Source organism: Artemia franciscana, chromosome 7 (genome assembly GCF_032884065.1).
Source record: "Artemia franciscana chromosome 7, ASM3288406v1, whole genome shotgun sequence".
Classification (NCBI taxonomy): domain Eukaryota; kingdom Metazoa; phylum Arthropoda; class Branchiopoda; order Anostraca; family Artemiidae; genus Artemia; species Artemia franciscana.
Genome location: NC_088869.1, coordinates 20,523,957 through 20,547,476, shown reverse-complemented (window position 1 = coordinate 20,547,476; position 23,520 = coordinate 20,523,957). Strand labels below are relative to the sequence as shown.

General features: G+C 34.3%; 1 long non-coding RNA gene across 1 annotated transcript; it reads right to left on the bottom strand.

Annotated features, from left to right (window-relative positions):
• Positions 1-1,300: 1,300 nt before the first annotated feature.
• Positions 1,301-22,030, bottom strand: LOC136028966 (uncharacterized). The gene is made up of 3 exons (XR_010617929.1): positions 21,896-22,030; positions 15,114-15,215; positions 1,301-2,008 (listed from the first exon to the last, which is right to left on the bottom strand). It is a non-coding gene; the product is annotated as an uncharacterized LOC136028966 (long non-coding RNA).
• Between the last annotated feature and the right edge of the window lie 1,490 nt (positions 22,031-23,520).

Sequence of the window (23,520 nt, the reverse complement as noted above, 5' to 3'; positions counted from 1 at the left end):
GTACCATATGTTTTTAGCTTACCTTTTCCTGATATTTCACTGCATTTTTTTTTTTAATTTGGCACTTGCTACTACCAAACACTGTATAACTGCATGTAGAAATCTTTTTCATTAAAAATTGAATTCTCAATTTTTTCCTAATTTAATTAGTTCCAGTCTTTTCGCTTTGATAATATTTGGATATGTTAAATAAAATATTTGTTTTTAGTAGTTCATTTTCCTTCTGAATCAATTTTTTAAAGCGAATAGAAAAAAGGTAAAAAAATTGGCTGGATGTATTAATACAAGCAAGATTCTGATTATAATATTGACGAACTGAGTATTAACTCATGATATTTAAGATATCACTGTCACTTAATTAGTGGCAATGTTTTGGTTGTAGGCACGATTAACTCAAGGCCCCAAAATTAAACCACAGCCAAATCGTTTTCTCTTAATTCTCGAGAATAAAAACTAACTAAATTATCATTTCTTTTTATACTAAATACAGCGTATGTCCAATTTTTTTAATGTTTACGGTGTTATATATTTATTACAATATTTTGTTAAAGAGACAATGAGATAAAATAAACGATGACAAGTAAAATGGTTAATTTAGAAGCTGTGTTCAAAACCAACAGGGAGAGAGGGGATGTGAAACACGTAAGAGTTATCTCTTATGACGGTTTTAATATTGATGGATATTAATAAAACTGTCAAAATTCTGTGTTATCTTTTTTATTTATGTCTACATTTAAAATAATTTCCATTCACATTTAACTTAATTAGATTACCCAAGATTCGATTGCGGAGCAATTCCAACTTTTTTTTTAGAGAGTCTAATGTTTTTCTTATTTTTAACAAATTTTCAAGATATACTAAATTTTAAGAGATCCAAAATTAGGAAAAAATTTATGGTCAGACTGAGCAATTACAACCGGTAGTTTCCAAATGTCAACAAATTTTCAGCGGGACAGGGAAAAAATACTTGATTACACGGGTGGAGTCGATAAGCTATAGGTTCAAATTGTGAGCTGGTACGAATGTGAGGTGTTTAATTACGAAGAACTGCAATGCATAACAGCCAGTACCGTTAAAATGAAAAAAAGGCAAAGGTTTCAAATTTGCAGTGGCGTTAATTAAAGTTTTTCAAACTTTACCAAAATAACCAATTACCAATTACTTACCAAACGTTAACCAAAATAACCAATTGCTGCTTCTTTATAAAAGTACTTCTAAAAAAAAGACAATAAGTACTTGGAATCCATAAGAGCAAATTATACCCCACCCTCAACATTCAAATCACTCATAAAAAAGAAAAAACATTTCAATTTTTAATATAAACACATAGTAAAAGTATAACAACTTCGATACAAGACAGAAGTTTAGCACCTAACCAAATACTCTCAATAATACGTACTCTTATATTGTCCTTCTTATATACAACTGCACTTTCGTAAATGTAATTGAGCTGGCCATTCGAATGCAGATAACTAAGAATAATATTAGTTTTCTAGCAGCAAGAAAAAACTCACTTTAAAAAAAAGAGTGGTGCGCCATATTCCCACACAGTTTTTGGCCAATATTTTTAATGGTCTTATAAATAGATATGTCGCAAAACTGCTTAAATATGGCGTAAAAAAACTTTCAAGATTCAGTTGTTTTCAATAAAAGTTATTTCCCATTTTAGAATGCATCCTTTTCCAGTAGCCCTGTTCAATTCTTTGTAAACAGAATGCCAACACCACAAGTTATTGAATAAACAGTAAGGCAGCTCCAAAGAGACATAGATCATTTCATCAAAAAACATCAGACCAAGACAATTAAAAAAAGAAGAAAATATTCTACATTGATCACGTTCACAGGAGCTTTAATGTTTCCGAGACTTTCGTTTTCTAAGACTTCCAGGACAACCCGTCTCCTCTACACCTGAATCAGGCTTCGAGTCTCGCTTCGCAGTCTCCTCGGCTTCTTTCTTTTCTGCGGCTTCGTCAGTTAAATCTTCAGCCGCGACATCATGCTTGTCTTCCTGTAACATAGATTGCTCTTTATTTGGTTTAATATTGCAGGGATGACTCAGTTGTCAAATTATTTAATAATAATTATTATTTTTTATATTTTTTTTATTATTTTTGTTTTATTTATTTTTTTATTATTATTTTTTATTATTATTATACAAATTATTTAATAAAAAATTATTAAAACATCGAATCACCAGCTTTGATTCCACCTGGCCGATCTAGAATTTTACTTTACGTAAATTTATGTTGCGTTATGGAAAAGTCTAACGTACCAGCAAAACAACACAGTTGTTTGGGTGAGTAGGAATATTAATTAATAAACTTTTTCTAGAAAGCGTATCACACCTCACCAGAGCTTGATTCTCCATCCTGATTCCACATTTTAAATTTTCGAATAGTCCGCTCATGATGATTGTGATGCTTTTGATGTATTTGTGTATTTATACGTCAGCCCAGTGTGAAAGGATTTGTTTAAGTGTTAAAGGTCATACTTAACGTTGCGTAATTTAACAACTTAGCATATAAAATTTCATGCGTAGGGTGACAGCCACTTTAGCCTTGTACGTTCGTAGGTCAACCCCCAGAAGATTGGAATGCCGAATTTAAATAAAAGCGTGAAATTAAATTGTGCTTGCAGTTATTCCGTAACTGAAAACAACTCAAAAATACATTTTCTGTATTCAGACATTAAGGAAGTGGACGATTCTAAACATTAAAGCCTGAAACATATAATCGCCTACTGCACGGCCCCAGAGTACGCGTCAATGTTGCAGATCGAGTATCCAGGCTGTTTAAGATCAAAATAGAGGATCTATTCCTGTATGTGTATATGTAAGGATTGGACAGAGATGTGGAGGATCTTGTTCCCATCCTTATCAAGTTCTAGGTACTCGACGAGTTTTTCTTAAGTTAGTAATTAATTTGCGAGGCTTTTGGCTAGAGTTTAATTTTGATCTTTTGCTGATTTATCCTCCAGTGACTAAAAAACTTAAGTTATTAAGGTTATTAACTATATAATTGTTTATAAAACTTGAAATCTTAGTAATTATCAATTATGAACTTTAAAATGATCAATTTTTAAAAATTATTAAAAATAAATGATCTAAGTATTCAATAATAGAGCAATAACATTTATAATTATAGTAATATTTTTGAACTAGTTGTTGCTTTAATATCGTTGTTACACTGTACGTCCCGTGGTATGTACGTGACATGGTATGCACCCATGCTATCAAGCCCTAAACTCTTTTTTAAAAAATTTTCCTTCACGGTTTCTATCTATAGGAGCTTCTCGACATTACATAACTACTCTTTCAAATCAGCTCTAAGCTCTCTCTAGTCTCTACATAAACTATTCGAAAAGTAGCCGAAAGTAAAACTAGAAGAGCTTATTATTCAGATCAAAATTACAAAAAAAAAAACTGAAGAACTCTAATCGAACAAAATACCTTGTGCCTCTCCTACACGCTGGTGATAAGTGAATATCCTTCACATTTCACTTATCACCAGAGAAGACAAATATGTTATATTCTCTAGACAACATTAGACTTGTCTAGAGAAGTTCGTTCATTAGCTAAAAATCCAGTGTGGCACATCAAGCAGCTTTGCTTCTACAAATTTAATAGTCAGTCTCTTATGCGTTTGTTCAAGTATAGTGTTGTAAAAGATGCCTCAATTGCTACCATTTATTTTCAATTAGAAAACTGATTTGAATGAATAACATACAATTTCAGGTTAATAACACAATTAATTATATTGAAAGCATATTGAGGAGGTAATGCCTCACACTGAGGCAAGTTATATGAGTAGCTGGCTTGATCCTACTATATACAAGAGGAACATCTTCTGACTGCCTTGCTTTACGGATGAAAATTCAGACTTTTCTTCTCTTCCTAAAACTACAATGCTCTTCCTTTAAAACTTTTCCTACGCCATCTCTAAATCTAAAATGCATCAACATACTAAGTAATTCACTTCTTACAAAAGCCAAGCTATTGCCTCTATATATTACCACACTCACTAATCACCTTTCTTCTTGAGTGGTTCAATTAAAGTTCTCCTAGAATTACTAGGTATTTCCCCTTTTTCAAAGGGCATACTGTATGGTGTCAGAGTACTTGTTAATGTACCACACTATGTCAGTTTAAAAAAACAAGCATTTCAATAAAGAATTATTTATGTTTCTAATAAAACATAATGTGCAATTTAAAATTATGACCATACCAATGAAATATGCTTCTGAATTTGCAAGCAGAATATCTGTAAAATAAATCAACCTTTCTAACGAGATATTGCATGCAATGACAATCTTTTTTGTCATTCTTAGCTGAAATTTCGTAAAGAAATGAAACTAGGACCTTTAATTTTTGGTTGGATTTTAATCATTCATAGCGTAGCCTATTACACTCAAAGAACACTGTGGTACATTTAAAGAATGGATTTCGTAGGCTAACCGCTAAACTATATCTTTAACTGCGCCAGAATATTCCTGTGTATATTCCAGAATAATTAACCGCGCCAGTATCTAATACATTATGAGTACAGTAATAATTCCGGAAATAGAAAGCAAAAGCCACACAATAATAGCGGCAGGGACCTTCTCACTTTCGCCAGTGAACAAATTTGGTGAAAAATGTAAAAATTAAAAATATGGGAAAAAAGAGAAAACTTACATTTTGGGCAAGATATCGTCAAGCCTGTAGATGTACACAAGAAAGTAAAGAAAAACACAAGAAACCTGGCAAGATGGGAAGAACTTAAAAATATGAGCGCGTGAGACGGGGAACGATTGATAAAGTCAAGCCAGTGTAGATCCGGGAAATTGGATAGATACATCTGACTTGCTGGTATTCCTTGAAGGTGCTTTCCGCTGTGAAAAAAGTGTATACTAAGTGGCACGTGCCATGCACAGCGGTATTGTGCTTTTTTTCGAAAGTAATAATATCCATAAGACCGTGTGTTAAGAGAATCCCAAAGCACCAAAAAAAGTTGAAAAGTTTTGGTCACTTGGAAATTGGCCAAAAGACTTCTTTTTTATGATCAATCAGCATGGACTATTTTCAATCAGCTCAAGCCAAAATCAGTTACTGAATCCTCCCAGGCCAAAATATTAAAGTTTCTTGATGCCCCAAAATAGGCCTGGAAATTTCATGTCTCTGATTGGCTTGAAAGTTTCCAATCCATGTTTACACCAGTACAGAAATGACTGAAGAAAAATCACAAAGAAGACAAAACGAGGATAATGACAGTCAGTGAAAAATAGAAAAAAATTATCCAAATATATTGTCCTTTTATATTGTTTTGTGGACTTTTATCTGCATTTTATTATTCTATTCTGAACTGAAGACAGTCGAGGGGAGGTCTCGGCCAAAATATTTGCATATTTTTCTTTTCTTTTTTACTGGCTGTTATTACTCTTTTTTTCTCTTCTTTACCATCTTTTTTTTCGTTTGGCTTCCTTAGGGAGTATGGTATCAGAAATTGTGTGCTGGAAAGAATGCAGTTGGGATATAAGACAGTTTCAAAAGGTTTTTTAATGAAAACAAACATTTTGGAAGCAAATTTGGTGGGATTGATTCGTGACATCCGAAATTCTTATGGGAGATAATAAAACATAATATCTTATAAATAACCTAGATGCGGATTTTTTAAACATATTAGTAGTTACAACTAACAGGGCATGGAAATTTCAGAGGCAACGCAGTAGTGCTGCCTTAGTAAAGAGTTATATACTTTTAATGCTGCTTTCAAAAAATCTCCCCTTTGGTCCCTTAAAATACAATAAGTATTTAAAAATCGGGTGAAAATGTTCTTACAAGGGCTAGCCCTCAGATGAGGACATCGTGAAACCTGACATATATTCTGGCGTGGTATTTTGTAATCTTTTTAAAAATGCTTAGAAAAGGTTTAACTTTTCTTGTCGTTGTTTAATTAAAACCATTTTTAACGGAACATACTTCTTTCTTTTGGCCAAATCCTTTTCACTAGCATATATAGAAGCTTGGAAGTATCTGTCTTGTGTCTTTTAGCAAGGGCTTGTACAAACTCATTTTTAATCCTGTTCTTCTCAATGTCCATTCATTTTCTAGTATTGAATCTCTACCCCGGCTAGGGGAATTTAAAACTTTGAAAACTCATTCGATAAACTTTCAAATACGGATACAGTTTAGGATAAAAGCTGAAAATGATAAAATTGGTAACTACAAAGAACTCAAGCGAACAAATAAAAATTGTATTCAAGGGAAAATTTTGGAAATGAGCATGATGTGGTTAACCAAGTTAGAACAAACATTGCCAAACCTAAATTAAGTTGATATTTTTCTGGAAGTTTTCCTAACATTGAATTCTTGATTTTTAGCATAGGATTTAATTTTTTTTTACCATAAGTTGGTATAGAAACGGCAATGACAAATGTTTCAAAAGTAACAAGAAAGTAAAAAAAATTAATAGTTTTAAGTTTATCATTGTGTCAGTTTTATGATACTTAGGGTTTAACTGTAGAAAGTATTATTATTGAGTTAGCCGGAGAAGTTAATCAAACAGTTCGTGGTAATGAACTGTAGTAAGGAGCGACCCGGCTCAATAGTAACCAAAACTCTAAAAAACGGAATTTTGATACCAATAGTTATATCAAAAGAATCAAATTTTAATGCTGATTTTAAATATATAAGTTTCATCAAGTTTAGTCTTACCTATCAAAAGTTGCCAGCCTGAGAAAATCTGCCCTATTTTAGAAAATAGGGTGAAACACCCCCTAAAAGTCATAGAATCTTAATGAAGATCACACCGTCAGATTCAGCGTATCAGAGAACCCTATTGTACAAGTTCAAGATCCTATTTACAAAAATGTGGAATTTTGTATTTTTTGCCAGAAGACAAATCACGGATGCGTGTTTATTTTTATTTTTTTTTTCTTTTTCCCAGGGGTAATCGTATCGACCCAGTTGTCCTAGAATTTTGCGAGAGGGCTCATTCGAACGGAAGTGAAAAGTTCTAGTGCCCAATTTAAGTGACCAAAAAAATCGGAGGGCACTTAGGCCCCCTCCCACGCTCATTTTTTTCCCAAAGTAGTCGGATCAAAATTTTGAGATAGCCATTTTATTCAACATAGTCGAAAAACCCTATAACTATGTCTTTGGGGACGACTTACTCCCCCCAGTCCCCGTGGGAGGGGCTTCAATTTGCAAATTTTGACCAGTGTTTACATATATTAATGGTTATTGGGAAATGTAGAGACGTTTTCAGGGGGATTTTTTAGTTGGGAGGGGGGGGGGATTGAGAAGAGGGGCTATGTGGGGGAAATTTTCCATGGAAGAATTTGTCATGGGGGAAGAAGATTTCCATAAAGGGGGCGCAGCATTTCTAGCATTATTAAAAAAAAAACAATGAGAAAATAAATATGAAAAAGTTTTTTTCAACTGGAAGTATGGAGTAGCATTAAAACTTAAAACGAACAGAAAATATTACGCATATAAGGGGTTCACCTCCTCCTAATACCTCACTCTTTACGCTAAAGGATTTTTAGTAATTTCAACTATTTATTCTACGGCCTTTGTGATTCAGGGGACAAAATTTAAGCTTTAATGTAGGGAGTTATTGACGAGGTATTGACGAGTGGGCGAACCTTCTCATATACGTAATAAAAATATACGAACATAGAAGTTTGTTACGTAAGCTAAATTGGAGAGCAGCTAGGCCTCCTCCCCTCCTTTTTTTTGCAAAATCATTCGATCAAAACTATGGGAAAGCCATTTAGCGAAATAAATAAATATGCAAATTTGGCTTTAATTATTCATCTGTGGAGAGCCGAAATCAAAACATGGATTAACTAAAAAACGTTCACAAATTAAATAAAAAAAACAAGTTTTTTAACTGAAAGTAAGGAGCGATATTAAAACTTAAAACGAACAGAAATCACCCCGTATATGAAAGGGGCTGCTCCTTCTTCAGCGCCCTGCTCTTTACGCTTAAGTTTGACTCTTTCTCTCAACTCTACTTTTTGAAAACAGTAAAAACTTTAGCGTAAAGAGCGGGGCACTGAAGAAGGAGCAGCCCCTTTCATATACGGGGTAAATTCTATCCGTTTTAATTTTTAAAGTCGCTCCTTACTTTCAGTTAAGAAAACTTGTTTTTTTTATTTAATATCCTTAAAGGATAATTAAATAACAAAAAACAAGTTTTTTTAACTGAAAGTCAGGAGCATCATTGAAACTTAAAACGAACAGAAATTACCCCGTATATGAAAGGGGCTGTTCCCTCTTCAACGCCCTGCTCTTTACGCTAAATTTTCTACTGTTTTAAAAATTAGAGTTGAGAGAAAGAGTCAAACTTTAGCGCAAAGAGCAAGGCGTTGAAGAGGGAACAGCTCCTTTTTTTGCCGTATCAAAAAACAGAAAATTTGCAGTCTCCGGTATTCGTCGTCACTACCTCTAGGATTCGAATTGGCCAAAGAGGATAGCCTGCAAATTTGGCTAGGAATAAATCACTGATTTTAATATTCGAAGGATTCATGCCTAGTAAATGAAATATTATAAAGCGAAAAAAACTTATCTTTCCGTGAGGGCCGAGCTTCACTAATGTATCCAAGTGAACAATCAGTCCAAACTGTGCGAGGTCGGCCCAACTGCTAATCCTTCTCTACACTAAACAGCGTAATTAACGCACAGGCAAATTATATCCAATTTTCTATACACACCACACTTGGTTATCGTATCTAATTTTCTCAATTCAAAACACTAAAAATCTAATTGTGTGGTAAATTCAAGCATCAGGTTGCACAATTTCTGTAGTCACTGAATTAATTCATGGCTAAGAAATCAAGTTCAAACAATTCAAAAGCTCAAACAGGTGTAATCCCTTTGAGAGCTAGTTCAATACTGCAGCAAATCAGTATACTGCAGGCATCTTCTTTGAATGAAATTCATTTTTTTCGGTAATCTCGGTTATAACGTTTTTTTCTGATATTATGAGAAATAGAAACATTCAGATCGAAATAAAGGTTTTTAATTTTCTGAATGGCTTAAGAATATTAAGTGGAAACTTTCAGGGCATGATGAGGGGGATGTACAACTGACGAAGAGGCAATATGCGCATACTTCCTTACATGAAATTACTCTGTATATGAAAGGGGCTTTTCCTCTTCAACGCCCCGCTCTTTACGCTAAAGTTTGACTCTTTCTCTTAACTCTACCTGTTAAAACAGTAAAAAACCTTTTTACTAGCAAAAAATACATTTTTTGCTACGGCAAAGAAGGGGCTGTTCCCTCTTCAAGCCCTGATCTTTGCGCTGAAGTTTGACTGTTTCTCTCTACTCTAAATTTTAAAACAGTAAAAAATTTAGCGTAAACAGCAGGGCGTTGAAGAGGAAACAGCCCCTTTCATATACGGGGTAATCTCTGTTCGTTTTAAGTTTTAATGTTGCTCCATACTTTCAGTTAAAAAAACTTGTTTTTGTTATTTAATTTCTGAACGTTTTTTTTAGTTAATCCGTGTTTAGATTACGGCTCTCCGCGGATGAATAATTAAAGCGAAATTTGTATATTTATTTATTTGGCTAAATGGCTTTCCCATAGTTTTGATCGAAAGATTTTGAGAAAAAAGAAGAGGGAGGAGGCCCAGGAGGGGAGGAGCCCTTCAATTTTCGGGCACTTAAAAAGGCAACTAGAACTTTTAGTCTTTTACGAATGTTTTCATTAGTAAAAGATATATGTAACTTACGAATTAGCTTACGTAACAAACTTCTATATTCGTACGTTTTTATTATGTATATGAGAGGGTTCACCCACTCGTCAATGCTTCGCTCTTTACACTAAAGCTTAAATTTTGTCCCCTGAATCACAAAGGCCGTAGAATAAATAGTTGAAATTACTAAAAATGCTTTAGCGTAAAGACTGAGGTATAAGGAGGAGGCGAACCCCTTACATGCGTAATATTTACTGTTCGTTTTAATTTTTAATGCTACTCCTTAATTTCAGTTGAAAAAAAAATTGCATATTTATTTTTTCATTATTTTTTTTAAAAATAATGCTAGAAAATGTTGCACCCCCTTTATGGAAATCTTCTTCCCCCATGACAAATTCTTCCATGGAAAGTATCCCCACATAACCCCCTCTTCTCAACCCCCTTTCAACCAAAAAAATCCCCCTGAAAACGTCTGTACACTCCCAAAAACCATTACTATATGCAAACACCAGTCAAAATTTGTAACTTGAAGCACCTCCCACGGGGGCTTTGGAGGAGTAAGTCGTCCCCAAAGACATAGTTATAAGGTTTTTGCTGTGGTGAATAAAATGGCTGTCTCAGAATTTCGATCCGACGACTTTGGAAAAAATGAGCGTGGGAGGGGGCCTAGGTGCCCTCCAATTTTTTTGGTCACTAAAAAAGGGCCCTAGAACTTTTCATTTCCGTTCGAATGAGCCCTCTCGCAAAATTTTAGGACCAATGAGTCGATACGATCGCCCCTGGAAAAAAAAACACAAAAAAAACACGAATCCGTGATTTGTCTTCTGGCAAAAATACAAAATTCCACATTTTTGTAGATACGAGCTTGTAACTTGTACAGTGGGGTTCTCTGATACACTGAATCTTATGGTGTGATTTTCGTTAAGATTCTATGACTTTTAGGGGGTTTTTCTCCCTGTTTTCTAAAATAGGGCAAATTTTCTCAGGCTCGTAACTTCTGATGGGTAGGACTAACCTTGATGAAACTTATATATTTGAAATCAGCATCAAAACGCGATTCTTTGATGTAGCTATTGGTATCAAAATTCCGTTTTTTAGAGTTTTGGTTACTATTGAGCCGGGTCGCTCCTTACTACAGTTCGTTACCACGAACTGTTTGATTGAAAGTATTTTAGGCTTTATACAGTAATATGCTGTTTATGTTGTGTATATGTATGGCCTATGTCTTTTAGATAATCGTATGCCTATTAAAATTAGGGAGGGTATTTTCTAATTAAGAATTTTCTTAGGCAGAGCAGTACCATTTTAAAAGCGATCACATTCCCCAGTATAGTTGGATAATATGAAAACTGCAAAATTCACGTGAACTCAAGCTATAAACATTTACATGTGAAAAAACATAATGTTAAAAACTTAAAAGCAAACAAACATTACTATTCGAACTTCTTAACATCCTTTTACTCCCTAACAATTCTTGTCCACGTAGATGAATGTAATATGTAGTATATGGTACCATGGTACACGTTAATAAGCTGCCTCACAGAAAGTGCTCCAGTAGCACTTTCTAAGGAATCTTTGAGTGAAAATTTCAGCTATGTGCCGCCAAACGGCTTTCAATACTTAAGTGAGCCTTTAAGAGTCGCACTTAGTATGGGTTTAAAGATTGTGCTACCGTCCACGCATATGCATATTGGGCCCCGGGAGGATACTTATCCTACCTATCCTTATATGGGCCTACTACATAGTACGTGATATCTTAGAAAATTTACCTGATCTTTGAAATAGGGAGGAAATGCCCCGCTAAAATTCAAGGAATCTTTCTTAAAATCTTACCATGGGATTCAACATACATGAGAACCCTACTGTTGGAGTTTCAAGCTCCTATATAGAGAAAAAAATGGAATTTTGCTATTTTTCCCATAAGACAGATGACGTATGCGTGTTTAGTTGTTGTTGTTTTTTTCATGGATGATCATATTTAAATAATGGTCCTAGAATATTGGGAGAGGGCACATTAAAGCAGAAATTAAAAGGTCTACTGTCCTTTGTAATTGACAAAAAAATATTGGAGGGCAACTGGCCTTTCTCCCACGCCCATTTATTTTTCAAGATTATCTGATTAAGATTTTGAGATTGCCTTCTTGTTCGTTATAGTTGAAAGATCAAATAATTATATCTTTAGAGTTAAAATGATCCCCCACAGTCCATGGGGAGAGGCCTGTAAGTTATAAAATTTGCCCATTGTTTATGTATAGTATTTGTTATTGGGAAGTATACAGACGTTTTTTGGGGGGAGAGGGATTTTGTACCTGGAGTGGATTTCCATTGGGAGAAACTTTTGGAGGGATGGGGCTGAATTTTCCAGGAAAAATTTTTCACTGGGGGATTTTGAGAAATTTAATGCGAAATCCTTTTTAATTGTCTTACATTCTCTTTGTCAGCTCAATTGTGCATGTACAGATGTTCCGGACGAAATATCCAGGAGCTTTCCCGGCGTTAATGGAATGATCAAGAAAACGATTAGATCTAAAGTCTTTTTCAAATGAAAGTATGTATGCTAAGGATGATTTTTCAGACTGAATCGTCTGCAAGTAATTTTACGGGGAGAAAACATTTTTCGCGTCTATGGAACTGCCTGTACGGAGCTTGACAAGGGAGTTGTACTTTACCCTGGATGAAATTTTTCACAGAGGAGTTTCATGTGAGGGAGGAGGTATAGTTCATGGAGAGGTAGCTAGATTTACCTGCATTATTTGAAAAATGAACGGAAATTAGATAATAAAACAATTTTTTATTTAACTGGAAGTAAGGATCAACATTACGACTAAAAAAACAAAACAAAATTATTCCGTATATGAAGGGTTGCCCTCTCCTCAATACCTTGTTCTATTTACATCCTCAATACCTTTGTCCCATTTTTTTTAAGAACGGCTACTGAAATTGAGGGGCTGTTTAATTAGAATAGGAAGCTTTTTTTCACAAATGCCTACAGCTTTAGCGTAAGACGCAAGGTATCAAACAGTTCGTGGTAACGAACTGTGGTGAGGAGCGAGCCGGCTCAATAGAAACCAAAACTCAAAAAATGGAATTTTGATACCAATAGCTACATCAAAAGAATCGCATTTTAATGATGATGTCAAATATACAAGTTTCATCAAGTTTAGTCTTACCCATCAAAAGTTACGAGCCTGAGAAAATTTGCCTTATTTTAGAAAATAGGGGGAACACCCCCTAAAAGTCATAGAATCTTACCGAAAATTACACCATCAGATTCAGCGTATCCGAGAACCCTACTGTAAAAGTTTCAAGCTCCTATCTACAAAAATGTGGAATTTTGTAGAAGGCAGATCACGGATGAGTGTTTATTTGTTTTTTTTTTTTTTTTTTTTTTTTTTTTTTTTTTTTTTTTTTTTCCAGGGGTGATCGTATCGACCCAGTTGTCCTAGAATGTTGCGAGAGGGCTCATTCTAACGGAAATGAAAACTTCTGGTGCCCTTTTTAAGCGACCAAAAAATTGGAGGGCAAATAGGCCCCCTCCCACGCTAATTATTTTCCCATAATCAACAGATCAAAATTCTGAGATAGCCATTTTATTCAGCGTAGTCGAAAAACCTTATAACTATGTGTTTGGGGACGACTTACTCCCCCAGAGTCCCCGTGTGAGGGGCTACAAGTTACAAACTTTGACCAGTGCTTACATATAGTAATGGTTATTGGAAAGTGTACAGGTGTTTTCAGGAGGATATTTTGGTTGGGGGAAGGGGATGAGAAGAGGCGGATATACTGGGGGAACTTTCCATTGAGAATTTGTCATGTGGGATGAAAATTTCCATGAGGGGAGTGCAGGATTTACTAGCATTATTTAAAAAAACAATGAAAAAATAGATATGAAAAAGTTTTTTCAGCTGGAAGTAAGGAACAGCATTAAAACTTAAAACAAACAGAAATTATTACCCATATGAGTTGCTCACCTCCTCCTAATACCTCGCTCTTTACGCTAAAGTATTTTTAGTAATTTCAACTATTTATTCTGCAGCTTTTGTTTTGGGACAAAATTGGGACAAAATTTAAACTTTAGTGTGAAGAGCAAGGTACTGACAAGGGGGCGATCCTTATCATATATGTAATAAAAACATGAGAATACAAAAGTTCTTTACGTAAGTTAATTTATAAGTTACGTAAATCTTTTACTAATAAAAAGATTCGTAAAAAATTATAAGCTCTAGTTGCCTTTTTAATTAACCAAAAAATCGGAGCGCAACTAGGCTTCCTCCTCTGCTTCTTTTTTCTCAAAATCATTAGATCAAAATTATGAGAAAGTCATTTAGCCAAAAAAAAAAAAAAAAAATGCAAATTTCATTTTAATTATTTCTCTGCGGAGAGCCAAAATCAAAACATGCATTGATTCAAAAACGTTCAGAAATTAAATAAAAAAATAGTTTTTTTAACTGAAAGTAAGGAGCGACACTAAAACTTAAAACGAACAGAAATTACTTTGTATATGAATGGGGCTGCTTCCTCATCAATGCCCCGCTCTTTACGTTAAAGTTTTTTACCGTTTTAAAATGAAAAATTGAGAGAAAGAGTCAAACTTTAGCGTAAAGAGTGGGGCGTTGATGAGGAAGCAGCCCCTTTCATATACGAAGTAATGTCTGTTCGTTTTAAGTTTTAATGTCGCTCGTTACTTTCAGTTAAAAAAACTTGTTTATTTAATTTAATTATTGATCTGAAACTACAACTATGCACTGACGCGTTAATTTGCACTGTTCATATTTCCATTTAAGATGGATTCTCTCTTGGGGAGGGGGCTCAATTTCTCGAAGTTAATCTGAAGTTTCACTTACCGTCCTATTTGGATGAAAAAAATAATTTCCTTTTAAAAATAATCGTGAACAAGCAGAACTTCCATCTCTTTAGTCGAAAAAACCCATACCAAGAACTTCACAGCCTTGATTTACGTACATGTTGCATATTACTTCGAAAAAAAAATATGGCATGAAATTTTCCAATCTATCAAATTATTCAATTGCTATACGTCTTAGCTTTGATACAAATTGATATTGACCTGAATTTTTTATTCATAAATAATCTCTTTGATTTTGCAACAGCAAAATATTAAAAAAAAATTTTGAATATTTTAAATCAAAGCCCATGCTGAAAAGATTCTCCCTCTATAAACATTAAAGTGAGCCAATTGTATTTCCTTCTCTGTTTTTTTTTTTTTTTTGTTCAGAAATTGAATTTTCCCCTTTATTTTTCTCTTTTTTCTTTTGTCTTAGTTTTCTCCACGTTACTGATTGCATATATGTCTTGTTTTTTACTTAAATTTTAATAATTCCCGGAGATAGGTGAAGCTAACTTGTTTTGTTAATAAACGTATCTATCTGCATCTAGATACAAAATAACAAAAGAAGCAAAGATTTCAACACTCACGGGTTTCCATTAGTTCGAGTGATGTTTCGTAATAAGTACAGTTTTAAAATCCTGGCTAGAATATCCAATATATATGTTACCAAGGCACTAGTCAGAAGCATTCTATAATGAAAAAAAAAGAAGTTTTTTCCAGCCGAAAGTTATGAGTAATATTAAACCTTAAAATAAGCCGAAATTATTTTGTATATGAGGGGGGCTACTCTTTCCTTAATCTCTGCTTCTTACACCACTTTTAAACGGAAATAATTTTCATTCAGTTTTAACAGGCCTTGTGTTTAAGTAGTCTTTCTTAAAGAATTGTAACAAAAAATTAAACTTCAGTGTCAAGAGTGAGGATTGAGGAAGCGATAGCCCCCCTTATATACGGAAAAGTTTCTGTTTGTTACTAACGTTACTCATTTAAAGTTTTAATGTTACTGTTCCAAATGAAACAAAACACGTTTTAAATGTTTTTACTTTCATCAATAAAAAGCTATCAAAACTCTAAGGAAGGAATTTCAGTGCATGCCAATTAAACTGACAATCTACAGTCATTCCTTTGTTTGCTTTCAAAAAGTGCAAATTATGTTCTGGTCTTGAAAAGGCATAGAGGTAATCAGCCGTACTAATGTTGATTTTTGCTCTTTTTAGGTGTGACTCGGCTATTTATTGTAATTTCTGTTCGCTTTGAGTTTGATTGATTTATCGATAGTGAATTATGGTAGTTATACGCTTCTTTGAAAAACATGTGTTGTGGAAAAGTTTTTAATTTAATAAGCTTAGAAACCCGGTTCTTTAGATACATCAATTGTTCACCGAATTCTATTTTTTTTTAGAATTTCGATTACTGTCCGACGAGTTGTTCCATGCTTACAGTTCGCTACCACGAACAGTTTAATACGGGTTACCAAAATTCTGTGTTACTGATAATAAACACATACATACAAACCTTCAGGTGCCTTAAATTCAAAAATTAAATCTATTTTTCTACAATGACACTCAATTTAGCTTCATTAAGGCTCGTAGAGATTTAAGTCATAGAGAAAAGTGTCTTTGGTTTTATTCACACTATTTAATAACGTATACTTTAATTAACCTGCGTTTGGAAGCAAAGGAATGAAGTTCGGTAATAGTCTGTATTGGGGGCTTTATAGAAGGAAACATTAATAAAATAAAACGTTATACCACTGGGTATAACGCGGTATATCCCAAACATTATAGTCGCGTTTCTTTTGACTTTGTTCTATTTGGTGTTTGATTGTATCCACAAGACGAGGAAGCTCCCTTGGATCTTTCAAAGGCTTTTCAGAGAAATACTGAGATAAAAGAAGGACAAATTAAAGATAATCCAAATTGGGTGAAGTTCTAGATTTGCTTTATCTGATGTCTGTGGAGAAAGGAAGGGATCCTAATATTAAGGTTATTTGATTTGATTTATTGAAGAGGCGAGTGATTAGGTCGAAGAGGGAAGTGGGAGCCGTACTGTATGCTAGTGAAGAATCTTCGGTGTTTATGGATCTCAAAGTGCGTTTTTGTTGCAAAGCGCATTTAAAATTTATTTGTTTCCGTTTTCATTCAACAAACACAATTAAACCATGAAAAACCTGGAAACTTGCGTTTTGTCACTGTTGTACTATTCTCAAAGCATTATTTTAAATTTTTCTGTGGGTTTTCCCAGGGTTTTTTTGTTGTTAACAAGAGCTCCAAGATATTAATGTGTAAGTTGTTTGCGACCTTAATTTGAATACCTAAAACTGAAGGGTAACATTCTGTGTACATAGTCCTTATACCTCTACACCAAATGTCAGGACTAAGAAAACTCCAAATATTTGAATGTAAAAGCTTAAGAAAATAATTATTTAAGTAAAACCAATCCGACCAAAGTAAAGTGCTAGAAGCTACCAATTTGTGCTACAAAGCAACAATTTGGGTATAAACGTTGTCAAGATACTATCGAGCTAAAATTCTAAAGTATAGGCGATCAGCTTAGGATTATTGAAAAGCTAACTTTATATTATATTTCTATTATGCATTATATTATATTTATTTTATGATTTTGTATTTATATTTTATTTATGTTTTTAGTTTGAGAAGCCCTACTGCTGTGTGGTCACATATTTGTCCCTAAGCTTGCCCTGATACTATCTCTCTTGTTCTAAATCTTTCTAAATTTAATGTTAATTTTTTTCTCGTACATATCAGGCTTGTCCTCAACTATCTGAAATTCATATTTCCTAAGGCTTCGTTTTTCAAACCGCTTTCGAACACTTACAATAAAGCTATAAATCTCATCCGGCATGCAAATCGTTCAACAACTAAACCGTTACTTGATATTGAATAGCTTCATATTCTTTCCTGTGCGTCTTTCCCTTTTCGTCAGCTCTATGCTGATATTCCTAGGTCCCTCATATTTACGTCTTCGTTTGTGTGTCATCGATCAAATTAGCAGCTCCTTAGCTCTCTAAATATCCAATTTCCGCATACACTAACAATAAGGTCAGATTTTAATCCTATCGTTGCGTTTTGCGTGTCATTTGTTATGAAACACCTTCCCCCATTCGGCTTGGGAATACCACTTGTTTGGCACCTTTAAAAGATTTGTAAAAAAGAAGTATGATTTCCATATGATTCATCTTTTCTTGACGTGTATAGAGTTATCCAATTTTTTTCTATTGTTATTATTATAGTTATAGACGTTGTGATTAATTACAGGTTGATAAAGCTTATTTAATGAACACTGTTTCCTTACGTTTATTTTATTTTTGTTTTTCTTATTTCTCCGTTTTTATGAAGCAATTGCTTTACCTGTTAAGCGTTTAAATGTTTAATGTTATGATAATTACTTCATAACCCCCCTCCTACAGGCCATGAGACCTTTGGTGGGATTTATAGATTGCAAGATAACTATTAAGGGAGAAGCATATGTTGAAGTAAATTTCTATGTGATATTTTTAATATAAATGTCTAGCGGGATTCCCCGTCGTTAAAAGAGTATAGTGCTGATGCTTAGGGGTTGATCTCACCACTCTTATTATAGAAACAGTAGTTTTTAGTAGTTAAGTCCAGTTTTTTAATACCAGGCCATTATGGTAATAAAGTAAACATAATCATAAGAAGCTCAGATTTGATAAAAGTGACGAACTAAAGATTTCAATATTTAAAGCAAATTTAGACACATAAATCCTCTCATTTTGAAAATATGAAACAATAAAAGAACTAACTTTCTGCAAAATAAGAATTAGAATTTTCAAGTAATATTTTTTCATTCTTAACATTTATACAATTTTTTTTATTGTTTAAGTGTCGTCTGTTCTACCTTATACCTGCCTTACTAGTAGAAATAACGGCTTTTCTCCTTCATAGGGTCTCTTGCAACTACCATGCGATTCAATTAAACACTTTCGAACTCGCCTCGGTTTGCAACTCTCTTTCCCGGTCGATAGTCTTTTATAGAAAGGTATATATAGTTTCTCTTTTCCTAATGTACTTATTTCTGAACTTTGAAATTTAAGATTTGCGTTCTGTTAAAAAATTTTCTTAGTGTCACACTTAAAGGCGGTATCTACCATTCTTAACACTTTTGGGATAGCTGCCTAAAACTGTTTGCTAAGCTCTCCGCAAAGGGAAAATCAGCAGAACAACACGGACACACAGAAAAGGATATTGTGAAGTAATTGAACACAGACAAGGCCGCATCCAGGGGGCTAGGGGGTTTGAACCCCCCTCCCCCCCGAAATATTTGTCCGACTCGTAAAAATGTAACAGAAAGTAAAATATGAAGCATATTTGATATATTTTTAAAGTTTTTTTTTGTAGCCCTCCCCCCGCAAAATTCTTTTGCCATTCCATCAGCCCCCCCAAAAATCCTGGATACCCCTCCAAACACAGATTATCCTGCTGATCGCTTATTAGCGAACAGCTTAGTTTGTCCGACTCGTAAAAACGTAACAAAAAGTAAAATATAAAACATATTTGATGCATTTTTATTTTTTTTGTAGCCCCCTTCCCCCCAAAAAAATCTTTTGCAATCTCTGCAACCCTCGAAAAAAATCCTGGATACCCCTTTAAACACAGATTATCCTGCTGATCGCTTATTAGAGAACAGCTTAGTTTGTCCGACTTGTGAAAACATAAAAAAAGGAAAATGTTTGTCCGACTCGTAAAAGCGTAACAAAAGTAAAATATGAAGCATATTTGATGTATTTTTAAAGCTTTTTTGTAGCCCTCCCCCCGAAAAATTATTTTGCCATTCCATCAGCCCCCCCCTAAAAAAAATCTTGGATACCCCTCCAAACACAGATTATCCTGCTGATCGCTTATTAGAGAGCAGCTTAGTTTGTCCGACTCGTAAAAACGTAACAAAAAGTAAAATATAAAACACATTTGATGTATTTTTAAAGTTTTTTTGTAGCCCCCTTCCCCCAAAAAAATTCTTTTGCAATCCCCGCAACCCTCGAAAAAAATCCTGGATACCCCTTTAAACACAGATTATCCTGCTGATCGCTTATTAGAGAACAGCTTAGTTTGTCCGACTCGTAAAAACATAACAAAAAGTAAAATATAAAACATGTTTGATGTATTTTTAAAGTTTTTTTTGTAGCCCTCTTCCGCCAAAAAAATTATTTTGCAATATCCTCAACTGTCTAAAAAAATCCTGGATAACCCTCCAAACATAGATTATCCTGCTTATCGCTTATTAGAGAACAGCTTAGTTTGTCCGACTCGTAAAAACGTAACAAAAAATAAAATATAAAACATATCTGATGTATTTTTAAAGTTTTTCTGTTACCCCCTTCCCCCCAAAAATACTCTTTTGCGATCTCATAAACCCTCGAAAAAAAATCCTGGATACTCCTCTAAACACAGATTATCCTGATGATCGCTTATTAGACAACAGCTTAGTTTGTCCGACTCGTGAAAACGTAACAAACAGTAAAATATAAAACATATTTGATGTATTTTTAAAGTTTTTTTATAGCCCCCTTCCCCCCAAAAAAATTATTTGCAATCTCCTCAACCCTCAAAAAAATCTGGATACCCCACCAAAGACAGATTATTCTGCAAAAGTGCTGGATTTTGAGATATTTTGCATTATTTGAGATATTTGAGATATTTTTCCATTGCAACCTTTTTGTGCAAAATACCCTTTGATTCTGTTTGATATCCTCCTCGCCAATCCCTGAAAGTTATTTGTTGATAGCCTTAGAATTTTCTGAGATATTACAAATATACCATTCTGACAACCTAGATGAACATAGTGTCCTTTTATTTAGCTCAGCACCCCCCTCAAAATTCTCTGAAAACTACAATTTAATTCCCTTATCCGTTCCTGAGAAGTGTCAACTTAAAACTTTTTGGATTCAACATTTTAAGGCGGCATTCAACATTTTACACCTATGGGATAGTTGTCAAAAACTGTTGGCTAAACTGTTCACGAAGGGAGTATCAGGAGTATATATATTCAATCACAGTTTGTTCCAGCTGACCTACTCCTCATCTTCTTGAGAACAGCTTAGTGAACGGTCATGGCAATCATCTCAGAGGTGTGAACTTTCAGATAAGATCTTAAGGTGTGGCAAAAGGGATTTATACTAGTGATTTAAATTGAAGCTTCCATAGCCTAGACTCAAAGAAGTGGGCAATCACGAAGTTGTCTAATATACTTAAGTTTCAGACAAATGCATTTTGAAGCTCAAATATTCAACTTTTACTGAGGTTATAACATTAAAAAAAAAAAAAATCGTGAAGGTGGTATTTTTCACCACTTAGCCGGGAATACCACTCACTCCTGTATGTAACAATTTTTTTTTTCTCTTTGTTTACTTTCTCTTCCAAAAGCAAGAGGTTCCAGACACTTCTGTCAACTTCTCACAAGTAGGGGATTCGGCCTTCCCCTCTCCCCAATAAGGTCATAAATGAAAATGAAAAATGACACAATAAGGTCATTTGGAAAGACAAAGGCGGATCTAAAGAAAAATCTTAGGTGGGGGAGACATTATGACGAGGGCGCCAATAATTGACCAATTTGATTACAATATTAGTTGCAATTAGTTAGTTAGTTGCAAGAACTGACAAACTGGGTTGACCTATGTAAAATGTTTATTGTGTATTTCTTCTATCCGACCAAGCTTTTGGTCAATCACTCTCATCCCCCGCATATTTTTCTCACAGCTAAAGCGTTAAGCAATGTCCGTTAGGTCATCTGTCTGCAAAAGAGACAACTCAAATTGCATCTATATCTATTTTTGCTAGGTGACCTAGAAGTGAATTCAAGCAGTCTCCTTAATATTCTCTCCCCGACAATTTTTTTTCTGTTTTTAGATCTGTTTGAAAAGGAAAATAAATGATTCAAATCTACCGTCATTGACAACAAAGCTCTATAATTAAACATTTGCCAGAAGTGCAGAAAAACTCCATAATAGCCTACAACATTACTTCAAGGGGACAAATAAAAAAGAAGTCAATGACTCCAAAGTGAAATTTTAGTTGTGAAGAAATATTTTTGGGTACCTAAAAAAACAATAAAACTGTTACTTAATCATAATTGATAATTGTAATCCGACTGTCTGAAATGAGATACAAAAAAGCAGTTGAATTTTAAAAAGCTATTTCCCATTAAATAGATATACCTATTACGATGGCTTACATCAGGGAGATACGCAAGAGGAGGGGGTTATCGGGATCTTGGTCTCCCCCAAGCCCTCAATTTTTTTGAAATTCTGGGTAATTTTTACTTAGATTATCGAATGCATTTTTTTTTTATTATTATTGCCCCCAACCAAAAAAAAATTAATACCACTCACCGCCAAAGAAAATCTCGCATACGTATCTGGCTTGCATAAGCTCCGTACAATATAAAATTGATTCTGAACAGTAGATCATTATTAACTAACCAGTTATTTTCCATTTTACATAGTATAGAGGGTTGAAGGCATCAATCAAACAGTTCAAGGCAACAGGTAACGGGCAAGGTAGGAGCGACGCGTACTAATAGTAGCCGAAGTCTTAAAAAAGGAAGTTTTGATAGCAAAATTTACAACTGGCCTTACATTTTAATTCCGATACCAAAATATTCATAAAGCTTAAAGCAACTCACCTGAAGATACAAGCTTGAGAAAAATTTCTCTGATTTTCAAAAAAGGGAAAGATATTCTCAAGAGGGCAAGTTATCTTGATGACAATTATACAGTCGAATTCGACACATTGGATATCTATTTTGTAAAGGTTTCGAGCTCCCATCTACTAAAATCCTCTGAGCATAATTACAAAAGATGTCAAATTACTCTAAACAGCTAGAGAAAAAGGGATGAAAGAAGAAATAGCAAAATATTACATTGAATTGCAAACAAAAACTTTGGGGTAATACGGTAATTATGCTCTTGTATAATTTAATTATTTCCGAATTTATAATTGAACAAGCATCGCGTAATTTCAGCATCTGTAAAGGATAAATAGGAAGGAGGAATTGAATCCACAATAGAATTTCTTAATTCAACTGGAATTACTGATTTACTACCATAAGACTTCAGACTAAAGAATAAAACGATGATAATGTGGATTTTAGATATTAGTAGTGATGCCTCTTTGCTTTTAACCAGGCAGATAGCAGGTGTGCAATTGCAGCTACTTGTCCCTAAAGAAATTATTACGCACATCTGGGTCTGATGCGGTACTATAGTGTATGTATATAGTACACCTACATCACAGGGAACGTTTTCTAAGAGATGCAGGTGTTTGTTACGTCATGGGGAACGTTTTCTAAAAGACTCATGTGGTAATTACCTAATAGTTTATTTTTAATAGACCTACGAGGGCCAAAGCTTCCTTACTCCAGGATTACCGTGGTTATTACGTAATAAAGAGTCTTGATAAAACCTCCAGGGTCTACGTTACTCCAGAATTTCCTTAGTTGTCTAAAAACCTTCAGTCCCCCCACCAAATCTAGATTTCATTTTAAAAACCTTCAGGTTCCTCCTTCAAATAAGGGCATACTCCTTACGTCCTCCCATTATTGTCATGCTTCACCGCTATTTCATGCTAGAAATTTTGCAACTATTTTCTATGTGGAGAACCGTGATAAAGAATATTGATTTCATGGAATAGTGGAGTGATTCCGTCTGCCCTGGGAGGGGGTATAAAACAGGTATTAGAATGGAAATTTCATCAGTCATACATAAGGTTTTGAACATGATGTGTCAGCTTTTACAAAACAGACACGTCTCTAAGATATCATTCGGTAAGTCTCTCTTCCTATAGGCCTCCCGCACCAATAAGGAGTGCATTGCCAAACTGAACACACTATAATTCTTTATATTAGATAAACATCTAAAAAACCTCCCTTCTTCGATTGCATGATTCTCCCAATGCTGTAATAACCTCTTTTTCTTGCAAAAGTCAGTAAAACGCTATTAAACCGCTTTCAAGCAGC